Below are 13,659 nucleotides of genomic sequence, written 5' to 3' on the forward strand. Positions count from 1 at the left end.
GTGGCTCACTGCTTCTCACATTTGTAATGGTGTCTGAGCCGGCTGTTTTCCACATTTTCCTCTCTTATCTAAACTTCTTTGGTGTGTAATTGCAGCAAATGGCCTGTTTCCCCCACAACCGACTAGTTAAAGTTTACTGCCCGAACGTGGATGCCAGATTAGATGGATGACAATAAGGCTTTTATGTTTGGTTCACAAATGCAGACACAGGGCTAAAATAACCCAAGGGGCTTTTAGTCGTGGTGGAATGGGTTTATGTTTGTGAGTCCATACGTTCGTAAGTTTACGCGTCTTTCCAAGAGTGCGGTGTATTCTTGATGTCTGTGTGTGTGCGCTCTACTTGGTCCCGCTCCGAGAGCGGAGTCCTACCTGACTTCTACTGAAGGGTCAGGGGTCGTCTTTGAGCTAATTGGGTTCGCCTCGCTCTGGTCAGGACATTCTGGGGTCACACTGCTTTCAAATGTCAGCCTCCAGCCGTGCTCCATGCCAGCCAGTCCTGAGAACAACAGAGCATCAATGCCACAGCCTCTCTTCCCATTCAACCATCTCTGCCGTAAACCTTGCCAAGGACCGTCCACCCAAACATCTTTTGAGAACCATTCGTGAATTCACCTTTTGTATACAATGATACTACATTTCTCACATCCCAACTAAAGTCAGCGGTGAGTGTTTATAGAGTTATTACATTGTAAAACAAAAACATTCCACACTCTTTCAACTGTCGCCTAGCAGCAGTGAGGTTTGGCACGAACCGTCATGACTTCAACCACAACCCATTATCTGATTTTTATCAGTGTCAAACTCTCAGGCTTAAACCATTTGTCAGACCTCTATTGAATTCCAAGGCCGCAGCGTTGGCTAATTCTTAACCGTAATTTCCAGGCTAATGAAGCACTGTAAAGCGGATGGGCGATCTTAAGTAGCGATCACTTTAGCTGAATCAATCCTGGCTGCTTTGTTTCACGCGTCCCTTTTACTTGGCGTTGATGTGATTTAAGAGCTGCCTTAATGGACCCCGCGGCTCTCTGTTGAAGCCATATCTACATATCTCCCTCCACCTCCCTCAAGTCTTTGATCGAAGCCCACCCTCTCATGCTGTTATCTAGGCTCACACACACAATGGGGCCCTCAGTGCTCCAGGTCTTCTTCCCTTCTTTCTTTAGCATCCTATCTCTTCCATCTCTGGACGGGACAATGGGCTCTGTGGAGCCGCTCATGTGATGTCAACATTTTATTCAATTTTCATCCCGCTCTCTCATGGGTTAACATTCTGTTCTTACACACACACACACACACACAAACTCCCCATCTCTTTGTTGGTGTTTGTAATGGTGGGTCGGGCTCTGGGAGGCATTTCATTGTGAATCATGTCATATGCTCTTTCTGGGTTATTGCCTCTCTATTTTCCGCTGGCTGTGTTCTGAGAGGGGGGATATTTGTAGTGACCTGCTTGGAGCCGGCTTGTTTTCTGGGATTTAAATGGGAGCAAGAGAGGCTGAACCCCCCCCAGAGTGGAGGAATGGTGTTCTATTTCCCCTCCACTGCAGCGTCTAAACGGTACTGTACTGCCAGCCAAGACAAAACGGCACAGTTACTATGTGGCCTGAAATACCCCAGCCTAAATGGTCAACTTGGTTATATAAGGGCCATACTGTAGCTGGGTCATGCTAGGCCTATTCATTCAGAATAGTCCTTCCTAGCCATGTCCCAGCCCTAGCCATGTCCCAGCCCTAGCCATGTCCCAGCCCTAGCCATGTCCCAGCCCTAGCCATGTCCCAGCCCTAGCCATGTCCCAGCCCTAGCCATGTCCCAGCCCTAGCCATGTCCCTAGCCATGTCCCAGCCCTAGCCATGTCCCAGCCCTAGGCTTTGTCACAGCCAGGATGGACATATTGTACTATTTATTATTACATAGTCTGCCACAGTTCAGTCTGAAGTCATTCTCTGGTTTTCTAAAGCAGTGCCCTCATTTGCTGTAGACATGTTATGATCCACCTAGACTACCGTGTTAATGCTGTAGACATGTTATGATCCACCTAGACTACCGTGTTAATGCTGTAGACATGTTATGATCCACCTAGACTACCGTGTTAATGCTGTAGACATGTTATGATCCACCTAGACTACCGTGTTAATGCTGTAGACATGTTATGATCCACCTAGACTACCGTGTTAATGCTGTAGACATGTTATGATCCACCTAGACTACTGTGTTAATGCTGTAGACATGTTATGATCCACCTACAGTACTGTGTTAATGCTGTAGATATGTTATGATCCACCTACACTACTGTGTTAATGCTGTAGATATGTTATGATCCACCTACACTACTGTGTTAATGCTGTAGATATGTTATGATCCACCTACAGTACTCTGTTAATGCTGTAGACATGACACTTCTAACTGACAGGCTTTAGTTAGCTACAGTGATTTATACACTTCCATTCTTTCTAATGAAATCATTAATTGGCCATTCAGAACCCATCAGGCTGACATTAGGTTGAGCTCTGCTCATTCACAAGGTCTGGGTGGGCGGTTCAGCACTCACTCTCTCGCTCTCTCTCTCTCTGAACATTTAACCTTTTTCATTTTTGATTGCTGAGGGCCTCATTTGGTCTTTCTGGTCTGACAGTGCTCCAACTTCACACTTCCTGTCGCTGGCTCTGTCATTCTTAGCGGGGGAGGGATTGATGCCCAGCCCAGCCACACCATCAGACTACCGTCTACCATCACATGCTGCTCTGTCATTAGGATAGGTGCAGAGGTCATATGGAAGGTTGACTCATCAGCACTGTATGTGTGTGTTTTCACATATTTAGCCCAGGACTAGAGGTGTTACACCCGCTATGACTAGACTGAGAGCAGAGGATTATTGGACAGACATGGCCTGTGCCCTGTTTAACCAGGTCTCTGTGTCAGACAATTTCTCTTAAATATATGTGCACTGTACACACAGTGTGTCCCAAACCATCTTACTCAGTGAGGTCACGGCCAGGGCAGCAGCTGTGATCCTGCCATTGACCTTGTTTTAACCAGGGCCCGTAGCGCTCCACTACCCTCCTTCAGGTCGTTAGTGCAGCTCGTTCTCAATTAGTGTCGCTGTAGTGCTGAGCTGTAGTGCTGAGCTGTAGTGCTGAGCTGTAGTGCTGAGCTGTAGTGCTGAGCTGTAGTGCTGAGCTGTAGTGCTGAGCTGTAGTGCTGAGCTGTAGTGCTGAGCTGTAGTGCTGAGCTGTAGTGCTGAGCTGTAGTGCTGAGCTGTAGTGCTGAGTGTTTTCAACTTTGTCTGAGCTTTCTAGAGAAGGTGTCAAAGCAGGGCAGGTAGTTTCCTCCTGAGCTCCGAGAGCAGCTGAAGTGTGTGGGTGTTTTGTGGTACAGTAACTCAGACAGGGTATGTTTACTGCAGCGCTGTCACCCCCTCAGACTCTCCAGGAACTCTGCTGTAACTCATGAAAATAGCTGTATAAACAATGCTGGAGGGATTACATATACTGTTTGATGATGAATACTGGTGATCAAATTCCTTGACTTAATGAAATCACAATGAGATGAATGGATTCCTATGTATATTTTCATGAATCCATAAGTTAGAATGAATTGGCTGTTTCATCCTTCAAACTTTAACACACGCGTCAAACTCATTCCACGGAGTGCCGAGTGTCTGTGGGTTTTCGCTCCTCACCTGGAATTTAATGATGAATTAAGGTCACTAATTAGTAAAGAACTCACCTGGTTGTCTAGGTCTTAATTGAAAGGGAAAAACCTGAAGACACTAGGACCTCTGGAATGAATTTACTTTAACAGGACATTGTCTGTCTTCACACCCCCTCATGTATAATACGGGTGGATTTATATTTGTAAAGTATCTAGTGATTTATCTTCAACATCAGATTTGCAACTTTTCTGTTTACACTAGACTGGGATGTGGTGTGGCCAAAAACCACATTCCTGCATCTTGTGAGTGCAGCTATTAGCATACCGCTAAAATCATAGTATATAAACAAATTGCAATTCAAACTATACAGGAGCTTCTCAACTAAATTGTGTTGCACACTTGATTTAATGCAATGATTCACAAATGTGTGGATACTTTTAAAAGCAGAAAATGCTGTCTACTGATATAAAGTTAATTCTTGCAGGTTCATGTGGTGTGGGAGAGCTGTTTTTGCACTGAGCCCCCTCTGAGTGGTAATGTCTCCAACACTACCGTTGGAGCAGGATTCCCCTCAGGGTTCCCCTTTAGGAAAATGTGGTGCCGGACATTTGACCGGCAACATTTGAATATACCGGACATTTGAGGAATTCTCCGGACCCATATGCATTGGGTGCGTAACCTGATTAAGGCGTCCACCCGCGGTACGCAGAATGACAGAAATCACATTTAGAATATGGTAATTCATTAATTAATGGAACATGTAAGTTGAGGATTCAACGATGTGCTGTCCTTACCGAATTCTGATGTTCACTTTGAACATCAAATCAAATCAAATCAAATTTTATATGTCACATACACATGGTTAGCAGATGTTAATGCGAGTGTAGCGAAATGCTTGTGCTTCTAGTTCCGACAATGCAGTAATAACCAACAAGTAATCTAACTAACAATTCCAAAACTACTGTCTTGTACACAGTGTAAGGGGATAAAGAATATGTACATAATGATATATGAATGAGTGATGGTACAGAGCAGCATAGGCAAGATACAGTAGATGGTATCGAGTACAGTATATACATATGAGATGAGTATGTAAACAAAGTGGCATAGTTAAAGTGGCTAGTGATACATGTATTACATAAGGATACAGTCGATGATATAGAGTACAGTATATACGTATGCATATGAGATGAAAAATGTAGGGTAAGTAACATTATATAAGGTAGCATTGTTTAAAGTGGCTAGTGATATATTTACATTTCCCATCAATTCCCATTATTAAAGTGGCTGGAGTTGAGTCAGTGTCAGTGTGTTGGCAGCAGCCACTCAATGTTAGTGGTGGCTGTTTAACAGTATGATGGCCTTGAGATAGAAGCTGTTTTTCAGTCTCTCGGCCCCAGCTTTGATGCACCTGTACTGACCTCGCCTTCTGGATGATAGCGGGGTGAACAGGCAGTGTCTCGGGTGGTTGATGTCCTTGATGATCTTTATGGCCTTTCTGTAACATCGGGTGGTGTAGGTGTCCTGGAGGGCAGGTAGTTTGCCCCCGGTGATGCGTTGTGCAGACCTCACTACCCTCTGGAGAGCCTTACGGTTGAGGGCGGAGCAGTTGCCGTACCAGGCGGTGATACAGCCCGCCAGGATGCTCTCGATTGTGCATCTGTAGAAGTTTGTGAGTGCTTTTGGTGACAAGCCGAATTTCTTCAGCCTCCTGAGGTTGAAGAGGCGCTGCTGCGCCTTCTTCACAATGCTGTCTGTGTGAGTGGACCAATTCAGTTTGTCTGTGATGTGTATGCCGAGGAACTTAACTTGCTACCCTCTCCACTACTGTTCCATCGATGTGGATAGGGGGGTGTTCCCTCTGCTGTTTCCTGAAGTCCACAATCATCTCCTTAGTTTTGTTGACGTTGAGTGTGAGGTTATTTTCCTGACACCACACTCCGAGGGCCCTCACCTCCTCCCTGTAGGCTGTCTCGTCGTTGTTGGTAATCAAGCCTACCACTGTTGTGTCGTCCGCAAACTTGATGATTGAGTTGGAGGCGTGCGTGGCCACGCAGTCGTGGGTGAACAGGGAGTACAGGAGAGGGCTCAGAACGCACCCTTGTGGGGCCCCAGTGTTGAGGATCAGCGGGGAGGAGATGTTGTTGCCTACCCTCACCACCTGGGGGCGGCCCGTCAGGAAGTCCAGTACCCAGTTGCACAGGGCGGGGTCGAGACCCAGGGTCTCGAGCTTGATGACGAGCTTGGAGGGTACTATGGTGTTGAATGCCGAGCTGTAGTCAATGAACAGCATTCTCACACAGGTATTCCTCTTGTCCAGATGGGTTAGGGCAGTGTGCAGTGTGGTTGAGATTGCATCGTCTGTGGACCTATTTGGGCGGTAAGCAAATTGGAGTGGGTCTAGGGTGTCAGGTAGGGTGGAGGTGATATGGTCCTTGACTAGTCTCTCAAAGCACTTCATGATGACGGAAGTGAGTGCTACGGGGCGGTAGTCGTTTAGCTCAGTTACCTTAGCTTTCTTGGGAACAGGAACAATGGTGGCCCTCTTGAAGCATGTGGGAACAGCAGACTGGTATAGGGATTGATTGAATATGTCCGTAAACACACCGGCCAGCTGGTCTGCGCATGCTCTGAGGGCGCGGCTGGGGATGCCGTCTGGGCCTGCAGCCTTGCGAGGGTTAACACGTTTAAATGTCTTACTCACCTCGGCTGCAGTGAAGGAGAGTCCGCATGTTTTCGTTGCAGGCCGTGTCAGTGGCTCTGTATTGTCCTCAAAGCGGGCAAAAAAGTAATTTAGTCTGCCTGGGAGCAAGACATCCTGGTCCGTGACTGGGCTGGATTTCTTCCTGTAGTCCGTGATTGACTGTAGACCCTGTCACATGCCTCTTGTGTCTGAGCCGTTGAATTGAGATTCTACTTTGTCTCTGTACTGACGCTTAGCTTGTTTGATAACCTTGCGGAGGGAATAGCTGCACTGTTTGTATTCGGTCATGTTACCAGACACCTTGCCCTGATTAAAAGCAGTGGTTCACGCTTTCAGTTTCACGCGAATGCTGCCATCAATCCACAGTTTCTGGTTAGGGAATGTTTTAATCGTTGCTATGGGAACGACATCTTCAACGCACGTTCTAATGAACTCGCACACCGAATCAGCGTATTCGTCAATATTGTTATCTGACGCAATACGAAACATGTCCCAGTCCATGTGATGGAAGCAGTCTTGGAGTGTGGAGTCAGCTTGGTCGGACCAGCGTTGGACAGACCTCAGCGTGGGAGCCACTTGTTTTAGTTTCTGTCTGTAGGCAGGGATCAACAAAATGGAGTCGTGATCAGCTTTTCCGAAAAGGGGGCGGGGCAGGGCCTTATATGCGTCGCGGAAGTTAGAGTAACAATGATCCAAGGTCTTTCCACCCCTGGTTGCGCAATCGATATGCTGATAAAATTTAGGGAGTCTTGTTTTCAGGTTAGCCTTGTTAAAATCCCCAGCTACAGTGAATGCAGCCTCCGGATAAATGGTTTCCAGTTTGCAAAGAGTTAAATAAAGTTCGTTCAGAGCCATCGATGTGTCTGCTTGGGGGGGGATATATACGGCTGTGATTATAATCGAAGAGAATTCTCTTGGTAGATAACGTGGTCTACATTTGATTGTGAGGAATTCTAAATCGGGTGAACAGAAGGATTTGAGTTCCTGTATGTTTCTTTCATCACACCATGTCACGTTAGCCATAAGGCATACGCCCCCGCCCCCCTTCTTACCAGAAAGATGTTTGTTTCTGTCTGCGCGATGCGTGGAGAAACCCGTTGGCTGCACCGCCTCGGATAGCGTCTCTCCAGTGAGCCACGTTTCCGTGAAGCAAAGAACGTTACAGTCTCTGATGTCCCTCTGGAATGCTACCCTTGCTCGGATTTCATCAACCTTGTTGTCAAGAGACTGGACATTGGCAAGAAGAATGCTAGGGAGTGGTGCACGGTGTGCCCGACCAGAAGACCGCCTCGTTTCCCTCTTTTTCGGAGTAGTTTTTTTGGGTCGCTGCATGGGATCCACTCCGTTGTCCTGTTTGTAAGGCAGAACACAGGATCCGCGTCGCGAAAAACATATTCTTGGTCGTACTGATGGTGAGTTGACGCTGATCTTATACTCAGTAGTTCTTCTCGACTGTATGTAATGAAACCTAAGATGACCTGGGGTACTAATGTAAGAAATAACACGTAAAAAAACAAAAAACTGCATAGTTTCCTAGGAACGCGAAGCGAGGCGGCCATCTCTGTCAGCGCAAAGACTAGGAGATGTCAGTATAACTGTCCACTGCTGTCCCGTCGATGTGAATCGGGGGTGCACCCTTTGCTGTTTCCTGAAGTCCACGATCATCTCGTTTTGTTGATATTGAGTGAGGTTATTTTCCGGACACCACATTCCGAGGGCCCTCACCACCTCTCCGTAGGCTCTTCACGAACCCTTGCTAACAAGTTGAATCAGCAATACAAAATGTGGTTTATTTATTTACTAAATACCTAAATAATCACACAGAATTACATCTACACAGAATGGATCACACATTGATTACAAATTATGTCATAAAGGAAAACGTCCCTAGCGGACGGAATCGATATGACGGCTGGTTACACAAAGAAAGGGGGTTGGGTTTTGAATGAAAGAGCAGGAAGTGTGAGGAACAAAAATATTTTGTCTCTATCGGGCCATAGGCAGCAATGCTATCGTAAATATAGTATCTTATGCATTCTAAATAACCGCACATTTGAAAAGGAAAATGCAATAAATATTTACTCTGAGGAGGTATCACTGCTTTAGTAAATAAAAGTTCATACCAAGTTGCCATACTTTAAGCTCATGCTATATTCTGGCTGGTATAGTCGATCCTTCATCCCTTTTGGCGTGTTGGTCGTCATCTTCACGTTGAAATTCGATGCTAATTTTGTTAGGTTCTTGTCATTCAACCAGAGCTCACACTGAGGTTGGCTTAGTTCTGTTGGTGATCTTGTCCTTTTAACGCAGGGGCCGCAAGTCCTCACGTCCTTGGAACAGGAAGTTGAATTTTCATCAGCGGGTTTATATAGTGGTGAAAGAAGGGTGTGTTTCATAGTTTACAACCAATGTCTGTTCACTTGGGCGGGGCCTCTTGAGTGAGCAGAGTTTCTCTGACAAACGGTTCTCTCATTTAAAAAGCTACAATTACATTTAATCTTTTCAAATAGTTTCATATTTTAACATTTAAATTGCACAACAATTCCATGTGAATCTGAACTAGAATGTGTCGACTTTCCAAGATAGTTTGTCATCCTGTCATTAGTACTAATGTCTCAGACAACAACTGATCTGAGATCATATTCATTAAGTACCAAAGCATATTTTCAACTGGTTGGATTACCGAAATATTGGTTTTGTTTCCCACCATTTGATGTTACCAGACTCTGTTACGAAGGCTTTACAAGAGTCAACTCTATAAAGTAGAGAGAGAAAAGGGGAAAGGTATTTATGGGGGTCATAAACCTCCCCAACAGGCCAACGTCATGACACTATCTTCACCACCTGGGGGTGGCCCGTCAGGAAGTCCAGGACCCAGTTGCACAGGGTGGGGTCGAGACCCAGGGTTTGGAGGGTACTATGGTGTTTTACTCACGTCGGGCACTGAGAAGGAGAGCCCACAGTCTTTGGTAGCTGGCCGTGTCGTTGGCACTGTATTGTCCTCAAAGCGCGCAAAGAAGTTTTAATTGGGAGCAATACATTGATGTTCGCGACGGGGCTGGTTTTCTTTTTGTAGTCTGTGATTGTCTGTAGACCCTGCCACATGCGTCTCGTGTTTGAGCCGTTGAATTGCATGCTTTCAGTGTTACATGCTTTCAGTTTTGTGTGAATGCTGCCATCAATCCACAGTTTCTGATTAGGCTTTAAGGTTTTAATAGTCACAGTGGGTAGAACATCTCTTATACACTTCCTTAAACTCGCTCACCGAGTCAGCGTACACATCAATGTTATTGTCTGAGGCTATCCGGAACATCCCAGTCCACGTGATCGAAGCAATCTTGAAGCGTGGAATCCGATTGGTCAGACCAGCATTGGATAGACCTAAGCACGGGCGATTCCTGTATTAGTTTCTGCCTATAGGAGGGGAGCAACAAGATGGAGTTGTGGTCAGATTTGCCAAAATGAGGGTGGGGGAGGGCCTTGTATGCATCGCGGAAGTTAGAGTAGCAGTGGTCGAGTGTGTTACTCACTTGTGTACTGCAATCGCTATGCTGATAGAATTTAGGTAGCCTTGTTCTCGGATTAGTTGTGTTAAAATCCCCAGCTACAATAAATGCGGCCTCAGGATATATGGTTTCCAGTTTGCATAAAGTCGAGTGAAGTTCCTTGATGGTCATCTTGCTATCCACTTGCGGGGGGAAAGACACGACTGTGACGATAACCGAGGAAAGTTGTCTTAGGAGATAATACGGTTGCTATTTGATTTTGAGGAATTCTAGGTCAGGTAAACAAAGACTTGAGTTCTTGTATGTTGTTACAATTACACCATGAGTCGTTAATCATGAAACATACACCCCAGCCCATCTTTTCACCGGGAGATGTTTGTTCCTGTTGGCGCGATGCACGCGATCCCTTTGGCTGTACGGACTCCGACAGCATGTCCCCAGCTAGCCATTTTTCCTCTGAAACAGGATATCACTTTGGAAAGCAACTCTTGCCCTAATTTCGTCAATTTAGTTAACACATAACCCGGTCCTGTCGAGCCTCACTAGCCAGATGAAGCTAGCTGGCCGCTTATAACGTTAGCTTTGGGCAACAGGGTTAAGTAACTGGCTAGTTATTTATTTTCATGAACTGAAGTTCAATTTCAATAGGCGGACAACAAGTCGCTACCTAGCTAATACTTACTCACACGGATTCCTAAATCATTGCTAAGAATAATGAAAATTACTGCAGTTTCTACTGATCATTGTTTTCAGGCAGAGTGTATTGGTGCTAGCTAGGTACCAAGCTAAAGCTAGCTAGCTACCCCAGAAGTTGCGGTCGAACAAATAGTGCTTTATTACCAACCCACTATTGTAAACACATTGTTTGCTTGGTTGCAGACTTTTTTTTGTACAGATTTGCCAGTGCTACTGATAGTAGTGATGGCTCTTATCTTGCATGTGCAAATTCAGAACACACAGCATTCTTTAATAGAACTGTGTTATTTGACATGTCAAATGAAAAGCTTGTTTAATGCGTCATAGTATTATTTGAAGTGTATCTTTTTTGACACGCAAAGACCCAAACAGCGTTCCATAGTATGTAGTGAAGCTAATAGCAGTGACGCTATTATTGTGTAACTCTGGTAGGGCAATATCTGAAAATTAGCTCACTTGGTAGTGTGTACCGGTGCTCGACCAGTCGCGAAAGCCAACATCACCCACGACAGAGAACGGTTGATTGTCAAGGGCAATAAATGTCATTATCGTGGCGTTACTGGATTTTGCCTTTGTCTCGCTGAATTTGTTTTTTACTCTTTCAAATGATTGTTCAACTTGTTGACTGCTCGATCGACACAGCAGACATATGCAGTAGACTATCCAATAATGTTTGTTCCATAATGCAGTTAGTGGGAAAACACCATTGTCAAAAGGGCACTGAACATGCAAGCAGTTTCATGTGAAAATATCCATTAGAAATGTTCAAAGAGAGGCGACCTAATAGCGGCTACTTTGAAGCAAGGTAAGACATGCCTCATATGAATTAAAACATTTCTGGTTTCAAACGATTTAAGTAAATGTTTTTCGAAATGCATACTGCCTCCAGCTTATTGCAAAGTGGTGTGTGACACGCCAATGAAGCCTGCCTTCCGTTGCAGTTTGATGTAGAGGTCAACTGATTATGATTTTTCAACACCAACAATACCGAATGAACACTTATTTCATCAATAAAATCAATTTAGCCTCGAATAAATAATGAAACATGTTCAATTTGGTTTAAATAATGCAAAAACAAAGTGTTGGAGAAGTAAAAGTGCAATATGTGCCATGTAAAAAAGCTAACGTTTGAGTTCCTTGCTCAGAACATGAGAACATATGAAAGCTGGTGGTTCCTTTTAACATGAATCTTCAATATTCCCAGGTAAGAAGTTTTAGTCCTATAATTCCTACAACCTATTTCTCTCTATACCATTTTGTATTTCATTAACCTTTGACTATTGGATGTCCCTATAGGCACTTTAGTATTGCCAGTGTAACAGTATAGCTTCCGTCCCTCTCCTTGCCCCTACCTGGGCTTGAACCAGGAACACACCGACAACAGCCACCCTCGAAGCATCGTTACGCATGCAGAGCACGGGAAACAACCACTCCAAGTCTCAGAGCGAGTGATGTTTGAAATGCTATTAGCGCGCACCCTGCTAACTAGCTAGCCATTTCACATCGGTTACACCAGCCTAATCTCGGGAGTTGATAGGCTTGAAGTCATAAAAAGCTGCAAAACACACGAAAGTGCTGTTTGAATGAATGCTTACGAGCCTGCTGGTGCCTACCACCGCTCAGACTGCTCTATCAAATCATAGACTTAGTTATAACATAACACACAGAAATACGAGCCTTAGGTCATTCATATGGTCGAATCCGGAAACTATCACCTCGAAAACAAGATGCTTATTCTTTCAGTGAAATACGGAACCGTTCCGTATTTTATCTAACAGGTGGCATCCATAAGTCTAAATATTCCTGTTACATTGCACAACCTTCAATGTTATGTCATAATTACGTAAAATTCTGGCAAATTAGGCGGCCCAAACTGTTGCATATACACTGACTCTGCGTGCAATGAACGCAAGAGAAGTGACACAATTTCACCTGGTTAATATTGCCTGCTAACCTGGATTTCTTTTAGCTAAATATGCAGGTTTAAAAATATATACTTCTGTGTATTGATTTTAAGAAAGGCATTGATGTTTATGATTAGGTACACATTGGAGCAATGATACGCACTGCATCGATTATCTGCAACGCAGGACACACTAGATAATATCTAGTAATATCATCAACCATGTGTAGTTAACTAGTGATTATGATTGATTGTTTTTTATAAGATACGTTTAATGCTAGCTAGAAACTTACCTTGGCTTACTGCATTCAGGCAGTCTCCTCGTGGAGTGCAATGTAATCAGGTGGTTAGAGCGTTGGACTAGTTAACTGTAAGTTTGCAAGATTGAATCCCCTGAGCTGACAAGGTAAAAATCTGTCGTTCTGCCCCTGAACAAGGCAGTTAACCCACTGTTCCTAGGCCGTCATTGAAAATAAGAATGTGTTCTTAACTGACTTGCCTAGTTAAATAAAGGTGTAAAAAAATATATTTAAACGGCCAAATCGGTGTCCAAAAATACCCATTTCCGATTGTCATAACTTGAAGTCGTCCCTAATTAATCGGCCATTCCAATTAATCGGTCGACCTCTAGTTTGATGCCACGTTCAAGACTACTTTGGAAAAAAACAAGCTCCGACTGGGGGAAGAAAAACAATTCTAACGGTCATCCAACTCGGAATTCGAAGATCCCTGAAATCATGATTTGACCTCCTTCCCAGTTGTCTTGAAAGCACAACAAGACCTCCGCAGCAGTGCTTGCTCTGTATGACAGATTTTCCACTCAAAGGCTCTGTATTTGTATGCTATACGGGTGTGATAAATAAGAAACATAACGAATAAAATGTACACGCACCAATTTATTTCCACTCAATTATGCAAAGTAATTTATAGACCAATTTTTAAGCATGACCAGTCTAATGTATTTACATAGACTGGTATTTCCTTCAATGAATAGGCTGAAAAGCATTATTTTACACAGGGATTTTCTTCTACCTGCGCCAATCTTATTTATTGGCTTTTCTTTGATAGGACGAAAGCAAGCTATTACCGGGTAATGGACAACTTGTCCCGGAGGTAGTGTGAGAGACATCTCTTAAAGAGATTCCATTTTTAACGACACAAGTATCTCTCCTGGACCTAGTTTGTGTCGTAGAAGTAG

General features: G+C 44.4%; 1 protein-coding gene across 4 annotated transcripts in view; it reads left to right on the plus strand.

Annotated features, from left to right (window-relative positions):
- The window catches only part of LOC110506586 (furin-1), a 101,059-nt gene that overhangs the window by 46,269 nt on the left and 41,131 nt on the right, over window positions 1-13,659 (plus strand). The window lies entirely within an intron of this gene.

Source organism: Oncorhynchus mykiss, chromosome 26, assembly GCF_057628025.1.
Source record: "Oncorhynchus mykiss isolate SJ-2025 chromosome 26, ASM5762802v1, whole genome shotgun sequence".
Classification (NCBI taxonomy): Eukaryota; Metazoa; Chordata; class Actinopteri; order Salmoniformes; family Salmonidae; genus Oncorhynchus; species Oncorhynchus mykiss.